This window comes from Eschrichtius robustus, chromosome 1 (assembly GCF_028021215.1).
Source record: "Eschrichtius robustus isolate mEscRob2 chromosome 1, mEscRob2.pri, whole genome shotgun sequence".
In the NCBI taxonomy this organism is placed as follows: domain Eukaryota; kingdom Metazoa; phylum Chordata; class Mammalia; order Artiodactyla; family Eschrichtiidae; genus Eschrichtius; species Eschrichtius robustus.
Genome location: NC_090824.1, coordinates 170,204,665 through 170,218,614, shown reverse-complemented (window position 1 = coordinate 170,218,614; position 13,950 = coordinate 170,204,665).

Genomic DNA, 13,950 nt, shown 5'->3' with positions numbered 1-13,950 from the left:
ACTACTGAGCCTGCGCTCTGGAGCCTGCGAGCCACAAATACTGAGCCCATGTGCCACAACTACTGAAGCCCGCACGCCTAGAGACCATGCTGCGCAACAAGAGAAGCCACCACAGTGAGAAGCCCACGCACCACATCAAAGAGTAGCCCCCCTCGCCACAACTAGAGAAAGCCTGCGTGCAGCAATGACAACCCAACGCAGCCATAAATAAATAAATAGATAGAAAGAAAGAAAGAAAGAAAGAAAGAAAGGAAGGAAGGAAGGAAGGAAGGAAGGAACAGAACTAAGAGAGAGAAAGAATTTCCAAAAAAGCAAAAGCTAAATTAGTTCATCACCACTAAATCAGCCTTACAATAAATGTTAAAGGGACTTCTTAAAGCTTAAAAGAAAGGGCACTAAATAGTAACAAAAACATATGAAAGTATAAATATCACTGGTAAAGGTAAATATATAGAAAATGTAGTGAATTGATCACTTATAAAGCTAGCAGGAAGGTGAAAAGACAACAGTAGTAAAAATGACCATAACTATAACAATTAGTTAAGGAATACACAAAATTAAAAAAACATAAAATGTGACATCAAAAACATAAAATGTAGTGGGTAGGGAAGTTTTAGAATGTGTTCAAATTTAAGCTGCTATCAATTTAAAATAGACTGGAACCTATACTTATATCTGATAAAATACTTTAAAACAAAGACTGTAATAGAAGACAAAGGGCATTACATAATGGTAAAGTGGTCAGTCCAACAAGAGGATACAAAATTTGTAAATATTTATGTGCCCGACATAGGAGCACCTAAATACACAGAGCAAATATTAACAGAACTAAAGAGAGAAATTGACAGCCACACAATAATAGTAAGAGACTTTCCCCACTTACATAATGGACAGGTCATCCAGACAAAATCAATAAGGAAACACTGGCTTTAAATGACACATTAGACTAAATGAACTAAACAAGATATCTCAAACAATCTCGCTTTACACCTAAAGGAACTAGAAAAAGAAAAAACAAATCCCAAAGTTAGTAGAAGAAAGGAAATAACAAAGATCAGAGTGGAAATAAATAGAGACTAAAAAGACACAGAAAAGATCAATAAAACTGGTTCTTTGAAAAGATAAACAAAACTGACAAACCTTTAGCTAAACTCACCAAGAAAAAAAAGAGGAATCAATAAACAAAATCAGAAATGAAAGAGATGTTACAACTGATACCACAGAAATACAAAGGATCATAAGAGGTTACTATGAACAATTATAGAGCTACTGGACTTCCCTGGTGGTGCAGTGGTTAAGACTCCAAGCTCCCAATGCAGGGGGCCCAGGTTCAATCCCTGATCAGGGAACTAGATCCCACATGCATGCTGCAACTAAGAGTTCACATGCCACAACTAAGGAGCCCATGTGCTCCAACTAAGGAGTCGACAAGCTGCAACTAAGGAGACTGCAAGCCACAACTAAGGAGCCCACCTGCCACAACTAAGACCCAGCACAACCAAATAAATAAATAATTTTTTAAATAATAAAAAATAAATGTCAGCTCTCAAGCCTTTAAAAAAAAATTGTACAGCAACAAGTTGGACAACTGAGAACAAATGGAAAAGTTCCTAGAAACATATAATCTTCCAAGACTGAATCATGAACTAAATCTGAATAGACCAATTACTAATAGGGATATGGAATCAGTAATCAAAAACCTCTCAACAACAACCAAAAAAGCCCAAGACCAGAGGCTTCACTGCTTAAGTCTACCAAACATTTAAAGAAGACTTAATACCTATTCTTCTCAAAACTTTCCAGAAAATTGAAGAGAAGGAAACACTTCCAAACTCAGTTTACAAGGCCAGCATTATCCTGATATGAAAACTAGAAAAAGATACCGCAAAAAGAAAATTACATGCCAATATCCCTGATGAACATACATACAAAAATCCTCAACTAAATATTAGCAAACTGAATTCAACAATACATTTAAAAGATCATACATCAAAGTCAAGTGGGATTTATCCCAGGGATGCAAGGATGGTTCAACATCCACAAATCAATATGATACACCACATTGACAAAATGATGGATAAAAATCATATGATCATCTCAAAAGATACAGAAAAAGCATGTGACAAAATTTAACATCCATTTATGATAAACTCTCAACAAAGTATATAGACAGAATGTATATCTCCATAATAAAAGTCATATATGACTAGCCATATATGACACCTAACATCATACTCAATGGTGAAAAGCTGAAAGCTTTTCAACTAAGATCAGGAATAAGATAAGGATGCCCACTCTTACCACTTTATTCAACAAAGTACTGGAAAGCCTAGCCAGAGTAATTAGTCAAGAAAAAGAAATAAAAGGCATCCAAACTGGAAAGGAGGAGGTAAAACTGTCACTATTAGCAGACAACATGATTTTATATATAGAAAACCTGAAAGACTCCACCAAAAATCCGTTAGAACTAATAAAATGAATTCAGTAAAGTCACAGGGTACAAAATCAATATACAAAAAGCTGTTGTGTTTCTATACACTAAGAACAAACTATCAGAAAGGCAAATTAAGAAAACTATCCAATTTACAATGCATCAAAGAGAATAAAATGCCTAGGAATAAATTTAACCAAGGAGATGAAAGACCTGTACACTGAAAACTACATGACATCGATGAAAGAAACTGGGGAAGACACAAATAAATGAAAAGATATTCTGTGCTCATGGATTATCATGGATTAGAATGTCCGTATTACCTGAAGCATTCTATAGATTTACTGCAATCCCTGTCAAAATTCCAATGGCATTTTTCACAGAAACAGAACAATCCTAAAATTTGTATGGAACCACAAAAGAACCCAAACAGCCAAAGCAATCTTGAGAAAGAACAAAGCTGAAATCACTCCCTGATTTCAAACCACATTACAAAGCTATATAATCACAACAGTATGGTACTGGCATAAAAACAGACACATAAATCAATGCAACCAAATAGATGTCCCAGAAATAAACCCACACATATATGATCAATGAATTTACAATAAAGCAGGCAAGAATACACAATGGGGAAAGGACAGTCTCTTCAGTAAATGATGCTGGGAAAACTGGACAGCCACATACAAAAGAATGAAAAATCTTACACCATTCACAAAAATTAACTCAAAATGGATTAAAGACTTGAATGTAAGACTTGAAACCATAAAACTCCTAGAAGAAAACATAGGCAATAAGCACCTGATATCTGTCTTGGCAATTATTTTTTTGGATCTGACTCTAAAAGCAAAGGCAACAAAAGCAAAAATAAACAAATGGAACTACATTGAACTAAAAAGCTTCTGTACAGCAAAAGAAACCATCGACAAAATAAAAAAGGCAACCTACACAATGGGAAAAATATTTGTAAATCATGTATCTGACACGGGGTTACTATCCAAAATAATTAAAGAACTCAAACACCTCAATAGCCAAACAACAAATAATCCATCTAAAAAATGGGCAGAGGATCTGAATAGATATTTTTCCAAAGAAGACATACAGATGGCCAACAGGCACATGAAAAGATGCTCAACATCACTAATCATCAGGGAAATGCAAATTAAAATCACAATGACTTCAGACTATACTACAAAGCTACAGTAATCAAGACAGTATGGTACTGGCACAAAAACAGAAATATAGATCAATGGAACAGAATAGAAAGCCCAGAGACAAACACACACACATATGGTCACCTTATTTTTGATGAAGGAGGCAAGAATATACAATGGAGAAAAGACAGCCTCTTCAATAAGTGGTGCTGGGAAAACTGGACAGCTACATGTAAAAGAATGAAATTAGAACACTCCATACACCATACACAAAAATAAACTCAAAATGGATTAAAGACCTAAATGTAAGGCCAGACACTATAAAACTCTTAGAGGAAAACATAGGCAGAACACTCTATGACATAAATCACAGCAAGATCCTTTTTGACCCACCTCCTAGAGAAATGGAAATAAAAACAAAAATGAACAAATGGGACCCAATGAAACTTAAAAGCTTTTGCACAGCAAAGGAAACCATAAACAAGACGAAAAGACAACCCTCAGAATGGGAGAAAATATTGGCAAATGAAGCAACTGACAAAGGATTAATCTCCAAAATTTACAAGCAGCTCATGCAGCTCAATATCAAAAAAACAAACAACCCAATCCAAAAATGGGCAGAAGACCTAAACAGACATTTCTCCAAAGAAGATATACAGAGTGCAAACAAACACATGAAAGGATGCTCAACATCACTAATCATTAGAGAAATGTAAATCAAAACTACAATGAGGTATCACCTCACACCAGTCAGAATGGCCATCATCAAAAAATCTACAAACAATAAATGCTGGAGAGGGTGTGGAGAAAAGGGAACCCTCTTGCACTGTTGGTGGGAATGTAAATTGATACAGCCACTATGGAGAGCAGTATGGAGGTTCCTTAAGAAACTAAAAATAGAACTACCAAACGACCCAGCAATCCCACTACTAGGCATATACCCTGAGAAAACGATAATTCAGAAAGAGTCATGTACCACAATGTTCATTGCAGCTCTATTTACAATAGCCAGGACATGGAAGCAACCTCAGTGTCCACTGACAGATGAATGGATAAAGAAGATGTGGCACATATACACAATGGAGTATTACTCAGCCATAAAAGGAAACGAAATTGAGTTATTTGTAGTGAGGTGGATGGACCTAGAGTCTGTCATACAGAGAGAAGTAAGTCAGAAAGAGAAAAACAAATACTATATGCTAACACATATATATGGAATCTAAAAAAAAAAAATGGTTCTGAAGAACCTAGGGGCAGGACAGGAATAAAGACATAGACGTAGAGAATGGACTTGAGGACATGGGGAGGGGGAAGGATAAGCTGGGACGAAGTGAGAGAATGGCATGGAGTTATATATACTACCAAATGCAAAATAGCTAGTGGGAAGCAGCCACATAGCACAGGGAGATCAGCTCGGTGCTTCGTGACCACCTAGAGGGGTGGGATAGGGAGGGTGGGAGGGAGACGTTAAGAGGGAAGAGATACGGGGATATATGTATATGTATAGCTGATTCACTTTGTTATAAAGCAGAAACTAACACACCATTGAAAAGCAATTATACTCCAATAAAGATGTTAAAAAAAAAAGATGTCAATACTATTCAAAGTGATCTACAGATTCAATTCTATCTCTACCAAAAAAACAAACAAACAAACAACAAACCACAATGAGATATCACCTCCCACCTGTCAGAAAGGCCATCATACAAAAGACAAGAAATAACAAGTGTTGGTGAGGATGCAGAGAAAAGGGAACCCTTGTGCACTGTCAGTGGGAATGTAAATTGGGCAGCCACTATGGAGAACAGTATGGAGGTTCCTCAAATATTAAAGATAGAACTACCATATGATCAAGCAATTCCACTAGTAGGTATTTATCTAAATAAAATGAAAATACTAGTTCAAAAAGATACTTCTACCCGTTTATTGCAGCATTTTTTACAATAGCCAAGATATGCAAATCTAAGGGTTCACTGATGGATGAATGACTAAAGATGTGGTATATATATGCAATGGAATAGTACCCAGCCAGAAAAAAGAAAGAAATCTTGCCACTTGCAACAATATGGATGGACCTCAAGAGAATTACACTAAATGAGCAAAAGAAAATACTGTGTGATTTCACTTACATGTGGAATCTAAAAAACAAAATAAATGAACAAACAAAATAAAACTCATAGATACAAAGAACATAATGGTGGTTGCTAGAGGGGAGGGGGGGTTGGAGGGTGGGAGAAATGGGTGAAGGGGGTCAATATGTAGGCTCTCCGGCCTCCTCCAACCATCCACCTGTGGAAGGGCTAGGAGATGCAAAGCTGTAGATGAGGAAAGCTAATCGGCATGGCCCTAAAAGGGACACGGCTAACCAGTGCTTAAAAACACAAAGTGGAAAGTCTACTAACAGAGACGCTTCTCAATATTGCAAACAAAGGAATAACTAGAAATTGTCCCCTCCTAGCCACAACGAACCAGGAACTAGCGAATTCTGAGGTGCTCTGAAGGGGCTCCAGGGTCACCGCAGCCAGCTCCCACACAACTTCTTTTCCTTCCCTTTTCCCTCATCTCTTGAACGACTTTGGAAATGAATTGCAGGAGATTATATTTTCTAAAAATGTCCACCAAAATATTTTAGTTTTACATGCTTTTCTCCTGAACCTTCCCACTCCCCTAATAAGAGCTGCATTTATGTCTGTTCCCCAGATGTTGAGGGGCCCGTCACTGACTCAGTGAGTGGACTGTGGTGGACGTGATGCTGATGGCATCAGAGCCAGGTCAGGACAGGGAACCCAGGTCCATGCGGCCAACCTCCACGCTGTAGGAAAGACCCCCAGAGACCACCCGGAGGGACTTGTGGAGAGGACCCACCAGGTGTGAGAACGAGCCCCCAGGTGGCTCTGGTCCCCGCTCTTGAGTCCCACTGGCAGACAGGACAGACAAACAGTTCTGCTGTGCCTTGCCCAAATTTCCAATCCACAGTACCTGTTAAAGTAAGTGGTTGTTTTATGTCACTAAGCTCTGAAGTGATTAGTTACACACCCACAGAAGCTGGCACATTAAATAATCACAAAAATGTTCTGTTATTATGTCCACATTGCAGAACTGACCAGCCCAGATAAACAGACCTAACACAAAGGAAAAATAAATCAGATCATAAGGTGTATTACAGTCCACAGGAGATACTGTCCTAATTGGTTACAGACAGTTTATATAAATTTAAAAGAAGATGTAGGCATACAACCGACCTCAGAGATATTGCAGGTTCAATTTCAGACCACCGCAATGAAGCAAATATTGCAATAAAGCGAGTCACATGATTATTTGATTTCCCAGTGCACATAAAAGTTATGTTTACCCTCTACTGTAGTCTCTTAAGTGTGCAATAGCAGTATGTCTAAAAAAACAATGTACATACCTTAATTAAAAATACTTCATTGCTAAAAAATGCTCACCATCATCTGATGATGCAGGGTTGCCAGAAACCTCCAATTTATTAAAAAATGCAGTAACTGCAAAGTGCACTAAAGCAAAGCACAATAAAATGAGGTCTGCCTGTAACTCAAGAATTTCCAAAGAAAAGAGAAAAAAGTTAACCTTCTATATGTTGACTCAAATTTTTTCAAAGGGAAAAAAACTTAACTTTGATATTCATTAATAATGTTGGTTACTAGGTTACAAAATAAGAAGAAAAGCAGATCATTCACAGCTTTTAGCTTCTAAATATGGCTGGGAAACTCTTTGAAAGTCATTTTATAATTGGAAAAAAATTCATGCAATGTTCTTGATAAATGCAGATAAATGAAGGCGAGTTTGTAATTTTGATTTAAAACATCTAATTTCTGCTTCCATGTAGGAAGTAGAGAATGAGAATGAGAAAAATCTGGAGGTCTACAAAAATTATCATCTTTCTTGAATCTATTAGAGATGTGAGGTTGCGTGGCAACCAAATACGGTGATTTCCAAAGGAGGGGCAGAGCCTCCAGGGGAAACATGGCTGCTACCTGTTCCCTTATGCGAAGACCAGGAGAAACACGGGGCTGCCTTGGGGGATGGAGATCTCAGCTAAAACGTTAGCAAATCTTTAAAGGCCAAGTATGGGCTTGCGTGTACGTTTGGAACAGCTGAGGCATCCAGCAAGAGTGCTCGCAAGGGAAATACTAGGAGCAGGGCAGGAGCCGGGGAAGGATGGGCACGGACCCACCCCTTTCCCGGATCCATCCCTCCTATGAACTGAGGGAAGGGCACCAAAGCCTCCTACCCACAGGGCACAGGTAAAAATCCATTGCTTTCGAAGACAGAGAGGCAAAACCCATCTGCCTCTGGGAGAGAAGTTAGAAACCTCTTGCCCCAAGGACACAGGGAAAAACCCATTACTACTGCAGGAGTAAAATGTCCTACTTCTGAGGAAAGACAAGAAACCATTTAGGGCCCAGGACCTTAGATCAATACCAGGCAGAGGGAGGAGGAGCAGGAAACTCCTGTCCAGAATCAACACAGATACAAGGCAGATTTGGGTTGCCATGGGAAAGAGGGGCAGGAAGCACCACACTGAGATTTAGGATCTAAGAATGAGCTGGACCAAGACATCAGAGGAATCCCCCTCTCACCATAAACTTCGTGCTGAGAAACAAGTAGTGGCCCTTTATCCCTGAAGGAGAGGCAAGAGCTCTCCTCGGTCGCACAGAAATGCAGGAACATCTACAGGTGAAGGAAGCATCAGAATCACTGAGAAAAACCACCTGGAACCTCAGCACCCCCGTAAGCACAAGGGAAAAGCATCCACATTTAGAGAAAGTAGAAGCCTTAGCTGCACTGACAGTAGCAATGAAACAACAAAACCTAAATCCAGCTCAACCCCTAACTAAATTGACTCAACGTCACACACTAAAACCCAGACAGAAGAGGCATGCTAGCACAGGTGTGAATACAGTTTACCTCTGTCTGTACTGTCCTTGTACACATAAGGTCTAGCATACAATCAAAAAAATTAGTTTCAAAAAAATAAAAAATAAGTAAGAGAAAACAATCTAGAGATAAAGCAATCAATGGAAATGGATTTGATGACCCAGATAATTGAAACTGTAGGGAAATTTCACCAGAGAGATAAAAACTATAAGAAAGAGTAAAACAGAAATGCTAGAAATAAACTATATGATGTCAGAAATGGAAAATTCTTGTGACAGGCACACGAGTAGAATGAATATCACTTTGGAAAAATCAACCAGCTTGAGCATGGGTCAATAGAAATTAAGTGAACTGAAACACAAGGATAATAACGTGGTGAAAGCAAATCAGAGCACTCCAGGCCTGTAGGAACCGCCAGATGGTCGAACATACACATAACTGGAGTGACAGAAGAAGAGGGAGAATTTGAAGAGAAGAACTATTTGAAGAAGGTCACAGTCAAGAATTTTCCAAAAATAAGGATAAACATTAAACCACATCTCTAAGAATACAGAGGACTCTAAAAGGAATAAATACCAAAAAAAAAAAAAAAGAAAAAGAAAACTCAACACCAACCAGAAAAAGGCCCACATACACCTATACACATCATGGTCTACCTGCTGAAAGATGAGAAGAAAAAAAGCTTTACAATGTGATGACTAGAAGTAACGCTGCTTATGTTATAAACGAAAGTTGCTAAGAGAGTAAATCCTGAGTCATCAATCACAAGAAAAATTTTTATCTTTTTCTTTTATTTTGTATTTATATGAGATGATGGATGTTCACCACACTTACAGTGGTCATCATTTCATGGTGTGTGTGTAGGTCAAATCATTATTCCATATACCTTAAACTTATACAGTGCTGTATGTCTATTATATCTCAATAAAACTGGAGGAGAAAAACTGTTTTAAAGAAAACACAAAGAAAAGCTTGAAGGCAGCCGGAGGAAAGAGGGAACATTACACACAGAGGAGCAAAGATAAGAGTTACAGGACACTTCTGATCAGAAACTGTGCAGGGCAAAGACAACACAGTGGCTGAAAGGAAAACCCGTCAACTCAGAGTTCTACACTCAGTGCAAATATCTGTCAAAAATTATGGGAAAACAATGACATTTTCAAACAAACAACAGCTTATAGAATTCACTGACAGCAGACATGCATTACAAGAAATGTTAACAGAGTCCTTGGGGCAGAAGGAGTGTCTGACGGTCACCCCACGGAGGTGGGAGAGCTGAGATGTTGAGACTCGTAAGGCCACGGGCACCAAGAAGATATGGGAAGATTTATTACCCGTGAGCTTTCCTGAGGAGAGGAGGGCAGGGGCCAGCCAGCCAGGCCAAATGGCAAGAGCAGTGCAGGGCCAGTGACGCTGGGCTGAGGAAAGGGCTCAGGCCCTCGGGCTGGGGCTCACACACTGTGAACTTCCTGCTGGCACTTCTGGAGCGAGTAACCAGGTTTTCTCATCATTATCTTACTGGCTTTTCCCCAGATGTGGAGCCAAAAGGGAAGAAAGGAGTGGGGCTTGAAAGCTGGAGATAGCCCAACATCAAAAATGGAGACTTACTCTTTATTACATGGATATGATGACAGAGAGAAAATCAGTCAACAAAGACATGTGGGCCACCAGAAATGGCAAAAATGGAGGTTAACTACAGAAGACTTTTCTTACTTTAAGTCACAATGAAAGATAATCCACAGCTTCTGTGAATTCCAGACAAAATACACATTTCACCCTATTCCTCATACTGTTTGCAAACAAAACTCTCCACAGATACACAGAGCAGCTGGCAGAAGACTCTGAGGGGTGCAGAAGAGAAGGTGGGCGGCAGGGACCTTGATTTGAAGACCAAGCAGGCAGGGCATTCCTCCTACAGATTCTCGCCCGAGAGTTGGAGGGGTCCACAACCCAGAAATGCCAGCAAGCACAGACCAACAAGCTCCAAGGAAAGCCTCTTCTCTCTGGCCCAAAGCCTCGATAAAGGGCAGCCCTGCAGGATGGAACCCACTCTACTCCACATGAAACCTCAAAAAAGCTACTCCATCCCCCACCCCTACCCAACACTGTAGCCACAGGGATAGCAGGCAGAGCCCTGTGACCATCCCTGCCCTACGCTGACCAGGAGGCCCCCCTCCTGGTCAGCCCCCAGTGGCCGTGGAGACTGAGGGGGAGCCCTGTGACCACCCCTGCTTTCCAATAGCACAATGGGACTGTGGGCAGACTCTGGGGTGAACCCTGTCGACCATTCTGTCCCACACTAATATGAGCAGAGGCGCAGCTCCCACTCCATACCCCCCCGCACTGCTCACACTGTGGAGGGGTCCCCATTACCATTTCGGCTCTGCACTAAGCAAACGCCAGCACACAAGTAGTCTCCTCCCCACCAAGTAGCACATCAGCTGCAGAGACTGTGACAGCCCCACGTGCACTAAGCAAACAGGAACAAGGAGGCAGCACCTGCTCCCCCCCTATCAGAGGGGGTGAGGATTACAGAGAGAACAGAGCAGGAGACAGGGATACTTAAATCTGTGCATGAAGTCCTGGGCAGACCCCTAAGCAGCCCATGCATGACCAACCAGAATGAACACATCAGAAGACTGGAGAACTGAACTCAAGGTCAAATGCTGCTCTCGTTTCAGGTTGGCCTCTGGGCAGCACATGGCTGGGCAGGACAGCACTGCAAACCACACTGGCGTCTGAAGCATGGCCCACAGAAGTGTGCCAGGCCATGCACTTGGAACCTAAACAGGCTGAGCGCCTGCTAAAAGCAGATTGAAATGCAAACCAGAATCTCATAAGCTCACAATTTGTCCTGGCACATTCCACAATTACTCATCATACTGAGACCCGGAAAATCTCAACTCAAATGGGAAAAAACAATCAGCAGACGTCAACATCAAGATGATACAGATGCTATAATCACCTGATGAGAATTTTATAGAAGCTCTCATAAAAATGTTCCCAAACAGACACTAACACTGAGAAAAGAGAAAAAACAGAAACTCTAGGCAAAGAAAAAGACTTAAGAAGAACCAATAAAAACTTGAGAAATGAAAAATAAGTGAAATTAAAAACTCAATGAATGGGCTGAACAGCAGGGGGATACGACATCAGAAAGAATCAATGAACCTGAAGACAGAAAAATTGAAATTATCTGATTTCAACAGAGGGAGAATAGATTTTGAAAATGAATAGAATCTCAGAAACATGTGGGACAATAACAAAATAATCTAACATTCATGTCATCAGAGACCCAGCGGGAGAGAAGAATGAGTGTAATGCTGAAAAAATATTTAAAGAAATAATGACTGAAATCTTACCAAATTTGAAGAAGCAAACCCTAAACAGGATAAACCCAAAGAAATCCATGCCTGGATACATCATAATTAAATTTCTGAAAACTAAAGACAAAGGAAAAATCTTGAAAGCCACCAGAAAAAAATGATGTGCTACCTGATGTGAACAGTAAAACTATTCCTATGACAGCATGTTTCTCATTAAAAATCATGAATGCCAGAAGGAAGCATTTTTCAAGTGTGAGAGAAAAAAGCTGTCACCCAGAATTCTATATTCAGCAAAACTGTTTCAGGGATGAAGGTGAAATTCTCAGATGAAGGAAACCTAAGAAATTTGTTGTCAGCAGACCTGCTCTACTGAAGAAAAAAAAATGCTAAAGGAAGTTCTTCAGAAAGAAAGGAAATGACAATGGAAGGAAACCTGGAACATGAGGAATGAGAAAGAGCAGAAAGGGCGTGTCAGTTTTCTGTGGCTGTAAATGTGGATAGTTTAAAACAACACACGTGGATCAGGAGTCTGGGGTGGCTTAGCTGGATTCTCTGTTTCAGGCCCTCACCAGGCTGCAATCAAGTGCCAGTGGGGCTGTGCTCCTTTCTGGATCTTGGGGCCTTCTTCCAAACTCACATGGTTGTTGGGAGAATTCAATTCCTTGCAGTTATAGGACTGAGGCCCTCAGCTCCTACAGGCTGCCCACTGCTCCCTGCCACATGGCCCTCTACAGGTAGTTCGTATCACAGCAGCTTGTCCTACAAGGGGTCCTGGGATTAGGTTACATCCACCTGCAACAAGGCAATGAGCCAACGCTCCACTGTCAGGGAGGAGTCAAAAAAGCCCCACAGGAAGCTTTGCATGCACCCCGAGCTGGACCTGCACACTACACCCAGAAAGATAAAGGATTTAAACAGGAAAAAGATCAAACAGGTCTCGCAACACAATACCAGAAATGCCCAGGGTACAAATTTACTTGCCACACCAAGAACTGGGGCAATCACAACCTGAATGAGAAAAGATAATCGAAAGGCACCAACACTGAGATTACTTGGAGGTTGGAATTAACCTGACAAGGATTTAAAGCAGCCATGATAAAAATGCTTCAATAAGCAATTATGTACACTGTTAAATAAAGAATAGAAAGATTACAACAAATAAATATAAGATATAAAAAAAGAACGAAAGGGAAATTATATAACTAAAAAATATGATAATTGAAATTAAAAACTCTCTGGACAGGCTCAACAGTAAATTGGAGATGGTAGAGGAAAGAATCAGTGAACACAAATACCAATCAATAGAAATTTCCAATCTGAACAACAGAGAGAAAATAGACTTAAAAAAAAAAAAAAGAAGAACAGTGTCTCAGGAACCTGTGGGACAATAACCAAAAAATCTAACATTTGTATCACTGGAGTCTCAGAGAAAGAGGAGAAAGAGTATGAATCTGAAAAAAATATTTGGGGAAAAATGGCTGAAAATAATTTTTTTTAATTCAACTAATCCAAAAGTAGGCAGGAAAATATGAAAAAGAAGACAAGGAACAGATGGAACAAATGTAAACAACTAACAAACTGGTAGACTTAAATCCAATTCTATCACTAGTGATATTAAATGTAAATGGTCTAAAATCCCCAATTAAAAGGCAGAGATTGTCAGATTAGATGAAAAATCAAAACCCAACATATGCATCTAGAAGGAATTCAATTAAATATAAAGACATGGATATGTTATAAAAGTAAAAGGATGGAAGAAGATATACTAAGCAAACACTAATAATAAATAGTATAACATTAGTATAATAGTGGCTATATTAATATCAGAAAAGTAGACTTCAAAACAAAGAATATTACCAGGGATAAAGAGGAACATTGCATGATAATAAAGGGGTCAATTCATCAAGAAAACATCACACATTCCTCAAAAATTAAACACAGAACTACCATATGATCCAACAATCCCACTTCTGGGCATATATCCAAAATAATTCAAACAGGGATTCAAACAGATGTCTGTATACTAGTGTTCACAGCAGCATTATTCACAATAGCCAAAAGGCATAAACAACCCAAATTTCCATCAACAGATGACTGGACAAACAACGGAATATTATACAGCCTTAAAAAGGAATGA